Source organism: Calliphora vicina, chromosome 3 (genome assembly GCF_958450345.1).
Source record: "Calliphora vicina chromosome 3, idCalVici1.1, whole genome shotgun sequence".
Taxonomy (NCBI): domain Eukaryota; kingdom Metazoa; phylum Arthropoda; class Insecta; order Diptera; family Calliphoridae; genus Calliphora; species Calliphora vicina.
The window spans coordinates 38,413,981-38,432,016 of record NC_088782.1 but is presented as its reverse complement, the minus strand read 5'-3'; positions in this window follow the sequence as shown (position 1 = coordinate 38,432,016).

Here is an 18,036-nt window from a genome sequence, read left to right as displayed (position 1 = left end):
AAAAAAAATCGTACCTTAATTATAATCACAACACGTCATAGGATCACAATGTGGTTGGCCTTAACAGACAAATCACTTAAAATTATTTTATGTTTCTTTATCGTTATTTATTTAGTTTTTGGGTTTTACGAAGGAACAGAAAAAGGTTTTAAAAGAATGAAAATTTTGTGATAATCGTATCGAAGCGCAGTTAATTTAGTATTATGTTTGATTTTGCCTTACAAGTGGTTGCGAGGACGCCAAGACGCTCGAAATATAGGAAGTCAACCTGTTGCACATTAATGAAACAGGAATTTTGGAAACAGTAAGCGGGGTGTGTGCAAGATTTGTATACAAAATTTTAACGGCACAGTGATTTAAGAAGGGTAAAATGTCTTATGAGACTAAGAACGAATCATCTCTTTTCAAAAGTGAAGCGTATCCCAGAGCGAGCATTCTGCATTGATCGAAACAAATAGTAGTCGGACGGGAAACGGTCTAGACTATAAAGCGGGTAAGACAAAACTTCCCAACCGCTTTATTCTAAATACTTTTTAACAGGTATTGCAACATGTGGCCGAACATTGTCATGCTGGAATATTACACTTTCATGTCTGACCGTATATTCTGATCGTTTTTTGGACAATGCTCGCTTCAAACGAATCAGTTGCGTTCGGTACAGGTTTCCTGTGATGGTCTGGCCAGACTTCAGCAGCTCATAATAGATAGGGCCCTTTTGCTCCCACCAAATACAGAGCATAAACTTAGCACCATGGATATTTGACTCTGGTGTCGATTCAGCTGGTTGAACAGGCTTCACATACGATCTCTAACGCTACGGGTTATTGTAATGGATTTATTTTTCATCGCAAGGAATGATTCGGTGAAAAACTTATTTGCTTTTATAGCGTTCAAGCTTCATTTCAAACATACAGCTTCAATTCGTATGGTACCAAATTTCCCTGTATTTGGATGAATCCTGCTGCTTGCGTAGCTCCAAATGTGTTTGCAAGCACTTGTTGAGTTTGACAGCAATCTTCATGGAGTGATGTCTGCAACTCTTAGTCTTCAAATTTATTTTTCAGGCCTGGGCGATCTTGGTCTTCCATGTCAAAATCAAAACATCTGAACCGCCAAAACCATATCTTGACTCAACAAACACGTTCCAACGTGATTTATCATGGGCAAGTAATTTTATTTCACCCCAACTTTTGTTCATGGCAGCAGCTTCGATGTCATTTTGTCGCCTACATATTTATGCTGGTCTTTCAATTCTACGGTTACCCTGAAGATTCCAGTCGATGGCATTTCAGGTGATGTCATTAGCTGGTACCAGTTCCACTTGCGTTTCGTCATTTCTTTTGCAAGTGGCAGTTGATTAGTTTCGATCCACAATCTGACATTCGTGATAACATTTGGTGAGAAGATATGTATGATTCTGAGGAGGCATTGGTTGACAAACACTTGCAGCATTCCATGTTTCACAGCCTTAGAGTAAGATTAACTTCATGGTTGTGTTGAATATTTTAAGCTTCACTCGACGAGAAAGAGTTCGAGAGCTCCAGTGACGCGGTTTTCAATGTCATCCTAGTAGCTGAAGGAGTCAACATTGTCCAGTTCAAGGTTTTTAATACCTTGTTTCATTAACACGTATTGTTTTCGTTTTGCGAATATTTATCCTCAGACCTGATTCTTCTGTAATATTTGCTAGTTTCTTCAGCTTGGCTATCATATCGTTGAAACTGTCATAATTCAAATGTCGTCTGCGTAATCTAGGTTTTAATTCCTTAGTATTGCGAACGTAGTTGTCAAAAAATTCAATAGAGACACCATAACAAGGTGGTTCCAATAAACTCAATCGTCGACTCGATGCTTGACTTTGTTCCACATCATCCGCAATCTCGAAAGTTCTGTTGTTAGTTGCCGCTTCCAGGTCTCCCAACTCGTCTGCTTTCCTGCAGGTTCCTGTCTATGCATTCCTTGGCAATGTCATCGTCTGGTTTTCGATGGTTTGTGACCTATCCAACTCCATTTCCATTTTCTTATTTATATTTTAATAGGCTGCTGATTTGCCTCCATCCAAGACATTATTGACTATAGTACAACCAGATCTTTCTTCGACAGGGGCTTTATAGTGTCGATCTCGAATGCACGAACTGGATATGTATAATCTCTCTAAGTGTAGCCATTTTTGATCTTCACTGATAGTTAGATGTCCAAAGAAGATTTGGGGAGATGCTTTTATATTTGAACAAGTGTCTTTTATAATACCAGACCAGTGTAGAGTACTTCAGGCAGAGATCTCAGCCGTTGAAAGGGCTGCAAACTGGCTGAGAATTTACTGAATATTAGATACCGGGACAGTAATGTATTCCAGGAAACTGTATAGCGGATTTACTAGCCAATTGGGGAGACTTGATCATGCATATTTCGGTGCAGCGCTTAAATAGTGCAAACGGTGAATCTTTAATTATCCCTTATGGCTGTCTACACCACTATACAATCTACATCAGATATTGTCGTGGAATACTGGAATTATGTAAAGGAGATGGGGAGGTATTCTACAGTTTGTGGATTCACTGGCCAAAAAGGGAGTCATGCTCTTGCATAATGAGGACAACCGATTGATTGATGTCCAAGAGAAACTCTATAATCGAAACCACCTGTACGATATGAGGGCCATATGGTCTAGTTATAACTGTCGCCTAGAACGGTACTATAAACCTGTTTAATTGCAGCCAATTTTCCTAATAAATTCCACAATTGAGACTTAATAGTTTTAACATTTAAAAAGTCATTGTTCGGACTAATTAAAGTGTGATTCAATAAATAATTATGAAAGGATTTCCTCCTGAAATCTTGAAAATTTTGTTAATGGTGGGACGAAGAATTTGTCAGTTTCCTCTGCTTAAGAAACCACTGTCTACCAAAGAATAAATAAATTTCAACATCGATACAACAAAGAACCCCAAAAGATGACTCACCAGCCAACCAACCAACCAACAACCATTGAAACGTCAAACGACGAATTGAATATTTATAAAACATGCAAGAAACTATATTTTATTCCCATAAAACAGTGATTGAAAGAAAAGAAATTGGAAAAAAAAGAATGAAAGACAAAAAATACAAACTACATTGAAAAACAAGAAATGCAGGTGTCAACCAACAAAAGAATCTGTATAAATGTTTATGATATAAGTAGAAAACAAAAACAAACATGGGGTAACAAAATCAAGGCTTATACGAAAAAACTGACAAAAATCCAGCACCCATCAGTTGCAAGAACCAACCATCATCATCATACTTGTATGTAAAAAACTTCACTACATTTTTTGGAGGATGATGAAAACAAACAAAAACGAATTTAAACAATTCACACCCAAAAAAATAAATAAAAAAAAACATAATACCACGATCATCATCAATATAATTTTAGTCTTGGCTAATGCATTCTGGTTGCTTTTTAAGGCTTGATCAGAAAGAAGGTTTATTTAACTGTGTAATTTCTTAAATTTTTTATGATTGATTTTTTTTTTAAATGAATATAAAACAAATGATGGTTTTGAAATTTACTGGCCGCCATTGTATGAGTCATTCCTCTCGCTCTTAACAAATTTATCAATATTTTGTGAATGAATTTCATGTGGATTTCTAATACCTATTTCATGTTAAAGACAAATGTGTAATGTAAGGTTCTAATAAGATAAATTACTTTTTTAAAAGATTTCAAATTAAAACGAATTTCCAATATGAACATGAAAAGCAGCCGAGTTAATCCTAACCATGATAAAAAATATTATAAGAATAATTTTAGTGTTGATTTTCTTTTGTCACACAAAATAGTTATGTCCCTATTGAAAAGCCCCTCAGATTATAACCAAATCAATTCTAAGTAATGCAGGTGTTTTATAGTCATTACAAAGTATGTTACTCAGTAATTGCATGTCAGCTATTATTTACATACATCCTTTTTCTTGCCATTAGGGTTTAACAAACTTTACATCTAAATAAATTACAAATTAACAACTTTTAAAGCCATATTTTAAATTTGCCTTTCTTTTGGCAGCAAAGATTTAATTATTTTTTCTTTTCTGAGGTGTGTACATATTTTTACAACGTGTAAAAGTTATGAGTTACCCATAAATTTTCAACTTTATTGCAATGTAATTAAAAGCACTTGTGGATATACACAGTTTCTGGAAGAAAACCTTATAAGTTATGAAATTGTTAGTACCCTACAGTTGAATTTGTTAAACTGTACATGAAAAATTTCAACTTTCCAGCTGATAATTGAGGACTTAAATAAGGAAGAATTCTTATTTCGAAATTTGCGAGACTCTACTCTGTTGATCACCGGTGATATATACAGCACATCATCTAAGTCTGTTTATACCCTACACCACCATAGTGGGGAGGGTATAATGCGCCTGTACAGATGTTTGTAACGCCCAACAATATTAGTCTAACACCCACCTTAAAGTATACCGATCGACTTAGAATCACTTTCTCGATTAAACGATGTCCGTCCGTCTGGCTGTCCATGTACACCTTGTGCGCAGAGTACAGGTCGCAATTTTGAAGATATTTCGATCAAATTTGGCACATATTACTATTGAAACTGGCTGAAATCGGTCCATTATTTCACTTAGCCCCCATACAAATGTCCTTCCGAAATTGGACTTTATCGGTCATAAATGTTTAATTTATACGTGTATCTAGACAAATTTCCTCAAAATAAGTTTTATATATACGAAATTCATGTCACCAAATTTTGTTACGATCGGCCCATAATTAGTCATAGCTCCCATATAGACCCGCTTCTGAAAATCACTTTAACGTGCATAAATCTCTTAAAAATGTTGGTATACACAAAATTCAACATAAATAACTTTCATATAGACATAAATCACACGACCTAATTTCATGGTGATCGGTCCATAATTGGTCATAGCTCCCATATAAGGCCCACTTCCGAAAATCACTCAAAAATATAAATTATTGAATTTTTTTTGCTCTCAACGTTGACTGTATACTATTGAGATAAGGGACGTGTTGAATTTTTGCCATGGTACCATACAATATTGAATATTGCATAACCAGATCTCTCTTCGACATGCACGTACTGGAGGTATACAATCTCTCTATGGGTAGCCATTTGAGATCTTCACTGATGTGTAGAAGTCGAAGGTAGATGTGGGGAGATACTTTTAGATTTTGAACGAGTGTGTCTTTTAGAATACCGGACCAGTGTAGCTTACTTCAGGCAGAGATCTCAGCCGTTAAAAGGGCTGCAAACTGCCTGAAGTTTTACTGAATATTCACAGAGGATATTGTTACGTTTTAACCTTTTTAAAATGTTGGTTTATTTCCTTTAAATAAACCGGATACTTTTGATTTATAATGTACACGAATTCACTTGAAAAATACAGCACACTTTAAGGCACTCAGTTGATGTTTATTCGAATAGCGTTTCTGATAAACTCACTAACGACTGTAACCTCTGCCACTATTTATAGCACTGGCATCTGCACTCTAGATTGTTCTTTAACTGTCAAAGCTCGTATTTTCGAAGCCTAGAGCATACGCCATCTCTGGTGATTTTTCTACAATGTGACATTCTACAGTTGGATATTTTTGATATCGGGACACCAATGTGTTCCTAAATATCTCTTATGGGTGTTTCCATCACTATTCAATCTACATCTAATATTGTCCTAGAATACTGGGATTCTCCAACAGGAGATGGCGAGACGTTCTACAGTAGGACTTTGTTGGATTCTGTAACACAAAACAGTTCCTGGAAACTGTATTGCTAATTCACTGACCAACAAGGGAGTTTCGATCTTGCATGATGAGATAGGTCCTAAAAAATCGAAGACGTCAGCTAATAATGTCATTAAATATCGGGCTTCTATGAAGGAGATACCGAGACGTACTTCAGTTGAACTTTTTCGGATACCGTTACAACAAAGTTTTCTTGATAATTGTATAGTGTATTCATTTCAAAAGGGGATAGATATAGATATTCATTTCAAAAGGGGATAGATATCTAGCCGATATCCAATATTGTGTAAGAAGCCCTGACATTGATACTGGGACACTAATTTGTTCCTGGAAACTGTATAGCGGATTTACTAGACAAATGGGGTGACTTGATCTTGCATGACGAAGCTCACCGATTAATTGGTCCTGAAAAACTGTAATTCTCTGAAGGAGATAGTAGAACTTTTTGGATACCGTGACACCAGTGTTCTCCAGGAAACCGGGCTTCTATAAAGAAGATACCGAGACATGCTACAATTGGAATTTTTGGATATTCTTACACCAAAGTTTTCTTGAAAATTATATGGTGGATTAATTTCAAAAGGGGAGCCTCGTTCTTAAGGATGTATAGAGGATTTACTCATTGATTAATTGGTATAGCGCTTTCATCGTGCAAACGGTGGGTCCTTAAATAAGCCTTATGGGTGCCTATAACACTATACAATCTACATTTATCCTGGAATACTGGGATTCTCTGAAGGATATGGAGAGTTAACTGTATGATTGAGATCACCTGTGTGAAGACGCGGGCCACGAGGTCTAGTTATTACTTTCGTCAGAGTGATCGACAAAGAAATGTAAATTACGGAATGGTGATCACTGTCTATTCGGTAAGCATACTAGGACATTGATATTCCCATATATTGTCTTTTTTTAGAAGTGGTCATGATATAGAAGATGATACGACACCTACTATACCTGCCCTGGCTTCCAGATATTTAGTAATGCTGGTCGACCTTGTCTTGCAGGATATGTTGGTGACGGACTTCAGAAGGTTGTTTTGGTTGATAACTCGTATTTTCTCTTCTCGCCTTACTATTATAACCACCATTTGCACTTTTGCGAAGTTTTCTGAATAGTTTCTAGTAGCAACTATTCATTTCTATGTAAAATATTTAGTGATATCGAATTCTGGTGCAGTCTTCTTAATCCTGCTTACGGAAATATTCCTATATCAATAAATTGATCGCCGCACGGTGTCTCAGAACTTAATTTCATCGGCCAAAAGTCCATGACATGCTGTTAAAGTCAAATATTTTATGTCATTTTATAAAAAATGTGATTTTTGTAAATTTGATCAGAAGTAAATTATCATTACTCGCAATCTATTATCGATAATTGGATGATTTTTTTTTGTTATGTTGGTAGTATAATAGTCATTAAGAACTGGTATGATTTGTCACTGTACCGTTTATACCTGCTGTGTTATTTTATATTAGTCAAATTTTAATTTTAGTGGAATAAAAGAGCTTAGAGTCAAAGGGGGTTAAACAAGTTTTACTTCCTTGGAACGACGCGTCGTTCTGGCCAGTTGGTTAATTTTTTTTGGTTTCCATTTGGTTAGGAAAATGCGGGTATAGTTGGCTGTCTTAGATATTAAAGCAATTTCCTTTATCACGCCGTAAAAATTTTAGTTTATTGAGCCCAGTGCATCTAAATATTGACGCATCAAAAATAAGTCAAGTAACCAGGATGTTTGGATTTGTTATTCTTGTTTTTGAATATTTCCTAATCTATACGCAATATAAAACAACTAACCAGGATATGTTTAAAGTCGGCAATGGTCCGAGATTCACTACACAATATTGAAAGTTAAAAATTCCTTAAAAGCTTTATGTCCTTAATGAACTTTGTGGTAACATATTTCCTGGTGGCATATACCTGGTTTTATACAAATTCAATTCAGATGATTTCAAATAATTTTTGGGTACTTCACTCAGTTGCAAAGTAAAAATCCTGCTGATTTTAAAAACTCAAAAATTTATTATATATTTTTCGATCTAGAAAAATGTGTAATTTTTTTAACAAACTAGATGTTAATTATTTAATTAAAGTTAGTACAACACCTTCATAAAGTGTTTTCATTTAAAAAACAACCAGCTGGTTCGAAGGACCAAATTCTTGTTATTTAAAATCACACAGCTAGCTGGTTCTAAGGACCATGGATAGTTTTTTCTTTGATTCTCATATTTAATTTTAGATTTAGTGGTGTACTTTAAAATCGTACTTAATTTTCAAGTCTCCTATAACTTTCAAAACAATATTCGATTAATACCTGTTCAAAAAAGTAAGCATAGACATTAATATTTGTTCTTGTTGCATTTTCAATAATCATAAAATTTAAATATCAAATTACTCAAAACAACAATGTTGTCATTAATGATCTTGGCATCCTGTAAACTTGCCATCTCCCATATGTATGACTGGGTTTTGCCAAAGTTTCCAGAAGACAAAAAAGGTGTTATAATTGTCAGTACAACATGTAGCAGGACAGGGCTATAAAAATTAATGAAATTGTTAATGGGAAAAAAGGTTCTTTAAGTAAATCGGTAGGCAAAAGGAAAAAAGGAAAAAAGCATGAAACAAGAAACAGTAATTCATTAATTTTTGAATTTTGAGGGGAAATATTGAATAAGGAAGACAAATTAACACTAACTAAACCAAGGGGAGTTACCATTATTAAACAGAGAAAACAAAGAAAGTTGATTAAGAAAAAAGTTTTAAAAAACGTCTTTTACAACTCAGAGAAAAAACACTTTTTATTAAATCACTTTGTAAATAGATTAACTTGAATCTTTAAATCCTCTACCCTTTTTTTTGTAAAATAATAATTCCCATCTAATTCTGTTAGTTTCATACACATTTGATTGATTTAATATTTCCTGTGCTTGAAAGATCAGTAACAAAGTTTAAGATGAGATTCAAAAGATTTGTTATCTTAACAAAAGATCACGACTATACTCTCATATAAAAGGTCAATCATTGAATTTTTTTTTCATTTTTTATAGATGCACGGCCGGGCGGTCAAATAACAAGTTTAACCATTAAATATTTGTTTTTTTTTTGTTAGATTTATTTCAGTTTATATACATTTTATACACAATTTGTTTTCATTATTTTTGTATCACATTGTTTGTCTGCATGATTTCCTTTTTGAACCAGCAGACAGACACACAGCACTTTTTAACCAGCCAAGTAATGCGCGAGAATTCTTGGAATTAAGCGTCAATTGATTTACTCAGGTGTTTGACTGGTTGTATCTGTTAAATACACTTAGTTTGTTCGTTCTATCTACCAACATATAAACATTTTTATAGGTAACAAAATAGATAGATGGATGAATGAATGACTGACTGACTGGCTGTAAAGATGGTGTAGGTAAATATGTTTATAATAATCGTACTAGAGTGGTGCATGGTTAACTAGAGATTACCTCTAGTTTAAATGCAAGGTAATCAAACGTAGTTGATGTAACCCATAACGTCAAGTCATTGTTAGGTCAGGGGTGTAGTAAGAGTATTGGAAGCAAGGGGATAATAAGAATTCTTAAATAAGAGTTTGTTTAAACTTGTTTAAAAGAACCCAGCAGTTGTGATTTTACCTACATTTTTTGGTTCATCACAGTTAGGGTTTTTAATTTCCCGACCTTTTTTAATTCCCGGGTACCCGGAATATTATAGCCAAATTTCATATATAAACTTAGTGTGATAATTATTAAATATCAGAGCTTCGAATTAATTAATAAAATTTGAGCTTAATTCACTAAAATCTTAATTCGTAATTAAAGAATGTCAGCCTTTCATTCCATAAATCCATTCCTAATATTTCATTTTTTAGATTCATTCGAAAGCCATTGTTTAAACTGAATTAATTTTAAAGTTAATTAATAACAGAATTTATTCAAACTTTGAATGATTAAATTTTTGTTAAATCAAATCATTTCCAAAATTAATTGAAAAAATTGTCTTAATCTTAACCCTTTTTGTACTAGATTTGAATCGAAGAACAATTTAATCATTTAATAAATTTTTGAAGCTATTTTGTTATCATTTGATAGGCGGAAGTCAATAAACCCTACCTAGATTACAAAGTCTAAGCAACAGATTACAAAAGGATACTTAGTGGCAATTGAATCTCCAATAGTTTACTTTTGGTGAGTAAAATAACCACATTCTAATGCGCAGTACAACAAAAAGTTTAAAGTAACTACACTCTAGATTACCTAAAGACTCTAGAGTGACAATTGACTTCACACTAGACTACCTGGGATATATAAAGTAACTAAAATGATTTTGGTGCCGTCAAAACTAAAACTGATTTTAAGTATTGGCTGTATGACGTAAATGTGAGGGATTTTTCATATCTTTAGCTTTTATTTTGAACAAGCAGTATTGGCCATTGTTAGCTATGACATTTTCCCATCTTTCTGGCAACATATGGATTAAGAGCCAAAAGAACTGCTCATTCTTTGAGGACAAGAACGAATAAAGCCAGTATCGGTTACTCTGTTCCAAACTGAAGCGTTTCCCAGAGAGAGCTTTCTGCATAGATCGGAACAAATAGTAGTCGGATAGGGCAAAGTCTGGATTACAAGGCGGGTGAGGCAAAACTATCCAACCACTTCTTTCTAAATAGTTTTTAACAGGTATTACAACATGTGACCGAGCATTGTCAAGATGGAAAATTACGGTTTCATGATTGGCCGCATATTCTGGGCTTTTTTCGGCCAATGCCCTCTTCAAAAGAATAAGTTGCGTTCGCTACAGGTTACCTGTGATGGTCTGGTCAGATTTCAGCAGCTCATAATATATAGGACCCTTTTTTTCTCACCAAATACAGATAATTACCTTAGCTCCATGGATATTTGGCTTTCGTGTCGATTCGGCTGGTTGGTCGCTCTTCACATACGATCTCTTACGCTTCGGGTTATCGTAATGGATCCATTTTGCATCGCAAGTAATGATTCGGTGCAAAAATGATTTTCTTTTATAGCTATCAAGCATCATTTCGGACATGCAAAATCGTGTTTCAAGGTCCCTCGTCTTCTATTTGTATGGTGCACAATTTCCCTGCCTTGGAGTGAAGCCTGCTGTTCGCAAACCTTTTAAAATTGATGCTTAAGTGGCTTTCAATGATCTTGTTGAGTTTTACAACAATCTTCATGGAGTAATGCCTCCAATTCTTGGACTTCAAACTTTTTTGGCTGGCATGGGCGATATGTCTCTCCCACTTTGAAACCGATGGAACAAATTCACCATAAGCCTTGGTGAGCAATAGGTGTGCTTCAGCGGCACTTTTTATACCCTACACCACCATAGTGGGGAGGGTATAGAGCGTATGTGCAGATGTTTGTAACGCCCAAAAATATCAGTCTAACACCCACCTTAAAGTATACCGATCGACTTAGAATCACTTTCTGAGTCGATTAAACGATGTCCGTCCGTCCGTCTGGTCGGCTGGCTGGCTGGCTGTCTATGTAAACCTTGTGCGCAGAGTACAGGTCGAAATTTTGAAGATATTTCGCTCAAATTTGGTACATATTATTTTTTCGGCCCAAGGACCAAGTCTATTGAAACTGGCTGAAATCGGTCCATTATTTCACCTAGCCCCCATACAAATGTCCTTCCGAAATTGGACTTTATCGGTCATAAATTTTTAATTTATAAATGTATCTCCACAAATTGCGCTCCAAATAACTTTAATATATACACAATTCATGTCACCAAATTTTGTTACGATCGGTCCATAATTAGTCATAGCTCCCATATAGACCTGCTTCCGAAAATCACTTTAACGTGCATAAATCGCTTAAAAATGTTGGTATACTCACAAAATTCAATATAGCAAACTTTCATATAGACACAAATCACACGACCTAATTTCATGCTGATCGGTCCATAATTGGTCACAGCCCCCATATAAGGCCCACTTCCGAAAATCACTCAAAAATACAAATTATTGAAATTTTAAAAGAAAAATGTTTTTGATCTTTTACTTAGTGTAGGGTATTATATGGTCGGGCTTGACCGACCATACTTTCTTACTTGTTTTAAAATTAAAAAAGTAAAGCAAAACTTCCCTCATATGACAGTCATGACGGTTTGTTGGTACAAAATTCTACATTTTCGAAGCAAAAAAAGACTGTTGTTTACACTATAATGTTGAAAACCAAGTGAGAATAAATGACAGATATGTACCCTTCAAAATGACATACAACTTACTAAAAACAAAAACCGCGTTCAAAAGATACGCCATTTATTGTAAATATTGTAATTTGTATGTCATAGAACCTTCTTTTTCAGATTTTCCACGATGAAGTTCCTTAGGAAACTCCCATACTGTAATCTAACATAATATGTTCATCCCAACGACATTGGTATCTATTTTTCATCACTTTTAAATCTTGAAGGAAACGTTATTCTTGTTATTCGCTATACGATAAAAGATCTTCAGGAAACTTGTTGAAATGACTGTGGAGATAGGTACTTCTATGCTTAATTACATCCAATATATTTAAAGTTAATTAAAAGTTCTATAAATAATTTGTTATAATTTTCAGTCTTCTGATTTCTTTAGACATCAACAAAAGATTCCGAAGCCGCTTTTAATATTTGTCTTATTTGTTTGCCATCAAAAATACTGTACTCAAACCTGAAAACTTTCTTAATGTGTTCACATATTGCTTCATAAGTATCAATGTGTAATGGAGGCATCTCTGGAAACCAAATATTTTAAACTTTGCTTTAAGCTATCCATAAACAATCTCCATTCATCAGTTTGTAGTTTGAGAGTCCCATTTTCTCTGAAAGGCCACCAATGTCATTACAAAAGACTACATCATTTCCTGAGCTAAAAAATGGAAGAAGTTCTTTTTCATGATCGCGACGGGAAGAAGTTCTTTTTCGTACCTTGAGATAAAAGATTTATTTCTTTATCTCTTGCGAAAGGTCAAAGTCTCTTATCAAGTCACTTAAGGAATCTTGCGTCGTTAACACTTCTAAATCGCTGTCGTGTTCATCCGAAAAAACTTACACCATCATTGTCTCCGACAAATCTGATAGATGTTGATTAATAGGAGATGGTACGACGTCTGAGTACAGTAGAGACCTTTAACAAATAGCAGTTATCAATGTGGTTTTTCGTTTCTTTTCAAATTATAGGTATCCCTTTTCATAACTACGACTATGATCATATTTACCATACAAACCATCGTCATCAGCAACAGATTTTGATTGTGTGATGTTGTTTTTTTTTTTGTTTTTGTCTTTATCTTTGCGCTATTATAGCACAGTCATCATCACCCTGGGAACACATTTAAACTCACATGAAACACACGTGCATACAAGTACAAACACAGCAAGTCCTCCTCAATAATTTTAACAATTCCTCAGGTGTTTAAAATAGTTTCACGAACATTTTTTCGAAAAAAAAAACGAAAAAAAACTCACACATTTAACTAACTACTTATTACAAGTGGAGGAATGTTCAAAAAAATCTAAACAAATGAATTTAAAAAGCATAACTGAAAACATCACTCACTAACGATTCGTGGCCTGAACATCTTTGATTTTAAAACTGGCTGCTTAAGCAAAGGGTCGTAAGAAAACAAAAAGAGAGAGTTATCACAACTCATTTGAATTTGATCTTGTTAGCTGGGTAAATATTACCAAACTACGCCTTAAAGCTAATGTTAGTTGAAACAGTTGTATGTTCCGTAACCACGGAGATTCTGGACTCCGTGATCTAAATTTTTCTACCAACTTTTGTGAGGATCGGTCCATAATTTACCCCATTTAAACCCTATATCAGAAAAATATTTTATTGTCAATAAATACAAAAATACCCACATATGGGTAATGTTATACAAGATGCGGCACACTCATTCATCCTCTGTTAAAAATCAGAGTTGGATGAGTCAATCAGAAGTCGAACGAGTGCAAAGTTTTAGACGAATACGATCAATTCTAAAAATATGGTCCACCAGATTGGTCCCATTATGTAAAATTTAGCAAGAAAATCTTAAGCTTTCTTTTTAGTTGCCCTTGAAACTTGGAGTGGTGATTGGAGGGATTTCACTCACATTAAATTTATTTGTCTCCGTTGTTGATCCGCAATATTTAATTTAAAAACGATCGTTACCCATGTCTTAATGATATCATTAAATTTTCGAACGTAAAATCCAAGATTTCTTTAAAAATGAAACTTAAGATAACAAAATCGAAAAAATTTTAGAGGCTTTTTAAACCACTACACAATTTTGATGTATTGTGGTTCCAGTAGTACAAAAATGGTAAATTTTTTAAATTCTATGGATAGATTTTTTTTTTCTAAAATTGTGAATTTTTTCAAATGTTTCTGCACATAATTTATGATAACTCAAAAACTGTTAGTCCGATATTACTGAAGTAAACATACAAATGTTCAAATTTGCATAAATTTTAATCCGCGTTTATTGCGTTTTAATCGGCTCAGTAGTTTCGAAGTTATAATAACAAATTGAAGCAAAAATATATTTTTTATGTGAAAATAGCAAATTTTAAAAATCTGAAAATAAGCGAATTCACTTAATTGTGAATAAATCTGAAAATAATCGATCGATTTTTATGATCGCTATATAATTTTGTTCCTATTACATGTGGCTTTGCGATAAAGCAATAAATCTAAACAATTTCTGCCGTTTTCGATTTTTCATGATTTTTTTAAAACAAAAAAAATTGGATATTTTTACATAAAAAATATATTTTTTTGCGTCAATTTGTTATTATAACTCCGAAACTACTGAGCCGATTAAAACGCAATATATACGTAAACATTTGTACATTACATGGGAAAAATGTTTTCAACATTCAAGAACATTAACTACTCAATTTAATATATATCAAACAAAAAAGTAAAATTTTGTGAAAATGAGCGAATTCACTTAATTGTGAATAAATTCGAAAATAATCAATAGATTTTTATCTTCGATATCTCATTTTGTTCTTATTATACGCGGCTTTGCGACAAAGTAATAAACCTGAACAAGTTCTGCCGTTTTCGATTTTCCATGAGTTTTTTAAAACAAAAATATTGGATATTTTTACATAAAAACAAGTAAGAAAGTATGGTCGGTCAAGCCCGACCATATAATACCCTACACTAAGTAAAACAGCAAAAACATTTTTCTTTTCAAATTTCAATAATTTATATTTTTGAGTGTTTTTCGGAAGTGGGCCTTATATGGGGGCTATGACCAATTATGGACCGATCACCATGAAATTAGGTCGTGTGATTTATGTCCATATGAATCGTAATGGATCCATTTTGCATCGCAAGTAATGATTCGGTGCAAAAATGATTTTCTTTTATAGCTATCAAGCATCATTTCGGACATGCAAAATCGTGTTTCAAGGTCCCTCGTCTTCTATTTGTATGGTGCACAATTTCCCTGCCTTGGAGTGAAGCCTGCTGTTCGCAAACCTTTTAAAATTGATGCTTAAGTGGCTTTCAATGATCTTGTTGAGTTTTACAACAATCTTCATGGAGTAATGCCTCCAATTCTTGGACTTCAAACTTTTTTGGCTGGCATGGGCGATATGTCTCTCCCACTTTGAAACCGATGGAACAAATTCACCATAAGCCTTGGTGAGCAATAGGTGTGCTTCAGCGGCACTTTTTATACCCTACACCACCATAGTGGGGAGGGTATAGAGCGTATGTGCAGATGTTTGTAACGCCCAAAAATATCAGTCTAACACCCACCTTAAAGTATACCGATCGACTTAGAATCACTTTCTGAGTCGATTAAACGATGTCCGTCCGTCCGTCTGGTCGGCTGGCTGGCTGGCTGTCTATGTAAACCTTGTGCGCAGAGTACAGGTCGAAATTTTGAAGATATTTCGCTCAAATTTGGTACATATTATTTTTTCGGCCCAAGGACCAAGTCTATTGAAACTGGCTGAAATCGGTCCATTATTTCACCTAGCCCCCATACAAATGTCCTTCCGAAATTGGACTTTATCGGTCATAAATTTTTAATTTATAAATGTATCTCCACAAATTGCGCTCCAAATAACTTTAATATATACACAATTCATGTCACCAAATTTTGTTACGATCGGTCCATAATTAGTCATAGCTCCCATATAGACCTGCTTCCGAAAATCACTTTAACGTGCATAAATCGCTTAAAAATGTTGGTATACTCACAAAATTCAATATAGCAAACTTTCATATAGACACAAACCACACGACCTAATTTCATGCTGATCGGTCCATAATTGGTCACAGCCCCCATATAAGGCCCACTTCCGAAAATCACTCAAAAATACAAATTATTGAAATTTTAAAAGAAAAATGTTTTTGATCTTTTACTTAGTGTAGGGTATTATATGGTCGGGCTTGACCGACCATACTTTCTTACTTGTTTTAAAATTAAAAAAGTAAAGCAAAACTTCCCTCATATGACAGTCATGACGGTTTGTTGGTACAAAATTCTACATTTTCGAAGCAAAAAAAGACTGTTGTTTACACTATAATGTTGAAAACCAAGTGAGAATAAATGACAGATATGTACCCTTCAAAATGACATACAACTTACTAAAAACAAAAACCGCGTTCAAAAGATACGCCATTTATTGTAAATATTGTAATTTGTATGTCATAGAACCTTCTTTTTCAGATTTTCCACGATGAAGTTCCTTAGGAAACTCCCATACTGTAATCTAACATAATATGTTCATCCCAACGACATTGGTATCTATTTTTCATCACTTTTAAATCTTGAAGGAAACGTTATTCTTGTTATTCGCTATACGATAAAAGATCTTCAGGAAACTTGTTGAAATGACTGTGGAGATAGGTACTTCTATGCTTAATTACATCCAATATATTTAAAGTTAATTAAAAGTTCTATAAATAATTTGTTATAATTTTCAGTCTTCTGATTTCTTTAGACATCAACAAAAGATTCCGAAGCCGCTTTTAATATTTGTCTTATTTGTTTGCCATCAAAAATACTGTACTCAAACCTGAAAACTTTCTTAATGTGTTCACATATTGCTTCATAAGTATCAATGTGTAATGGAGGCATCTCTGGAAACCAAATATTTTAAACTTTGCTTTAAGCTATCCATAAACAATCTCCATTCATCAGTTTGTAGTTTGAGAGTCCCATTTTCTCTGAAAGGCCACCAATGTCATTACAAAAGACTACATCATTTCCTGAGCTAAAAAATGGAAGAAGTTCTTTTTCATGATCGCGACGGGAAGAAGTTCTTTTTCGTACCTTGAGATAAAAGATTTATTTCTTTATCTCTTGCGAAAGGTCAAAGTCTCTTATCAAGTCACTTAAGGAATCTTGCGTCGTTAACACTTCTAAATCGCTGTCGTGTTCATCCGAAAAAACTTACACCATCATTGTCTCCGACAAATCTGATAGATGTTGATTAATAGGAGATGGTACGACGTCTGAGTACAGTAGAGACCTTTAACAAATAGCAGTTATCAATGTGGTTTTTCGTTTCTTTTCAAATTATAGGTATCCCTTTTCATAACTACGACTATGATCATATTTACCATACAAACCATCGTCATCAGCAACAGATTTTGATTGTGTGATGTTGTTTTTTTTTTTGTTTTTGTCTTTATCTTTGCGCTATTATAGCACAGTCATCATCACCCTGGGAACACATTTAAACTCACATGAAACACACGTGCATACAAGTACAAACACAGCAAGTCCTCCTCAATAATTTTAACAATTCCTCAGGTGTTTAAAATAGTTTCACGAACATTTTTTCGAAAAAAAAAACGAAAAAAAACTCACACATTTAACTAACTACTTATTACAAGTGGAGGAATGTTCAAAAAAATCTAAACAAATGAATTTAAAAAGCATAACTGAAAACATCACTCACTAACGATTCGTGGCCTGAACATCTTTGATTTTAAAACTGGCTGCTTAAGCAAAGGGTCGTAAGAAAACAAAAAGAGAGAGTTATCACAACTCATTTGAATTTGATCTTGTTAGCTGGGTAAATATTACCAAACTACGCCTTAAAGCTAATGTTAGTTGAAACAGTTGTATGTTCCGTAACCACGGAGATTCTGGACTCCGTGATCTAAATTTTTCTACCAACTTTTGTGAGGATCGGTCCATAATTTACCCCATTTAAACCCTATATCAGAAAAATATTTTATTGTCAATAAATACAAAAATACCCACATATGGGTAATGTTATACAAGATGCG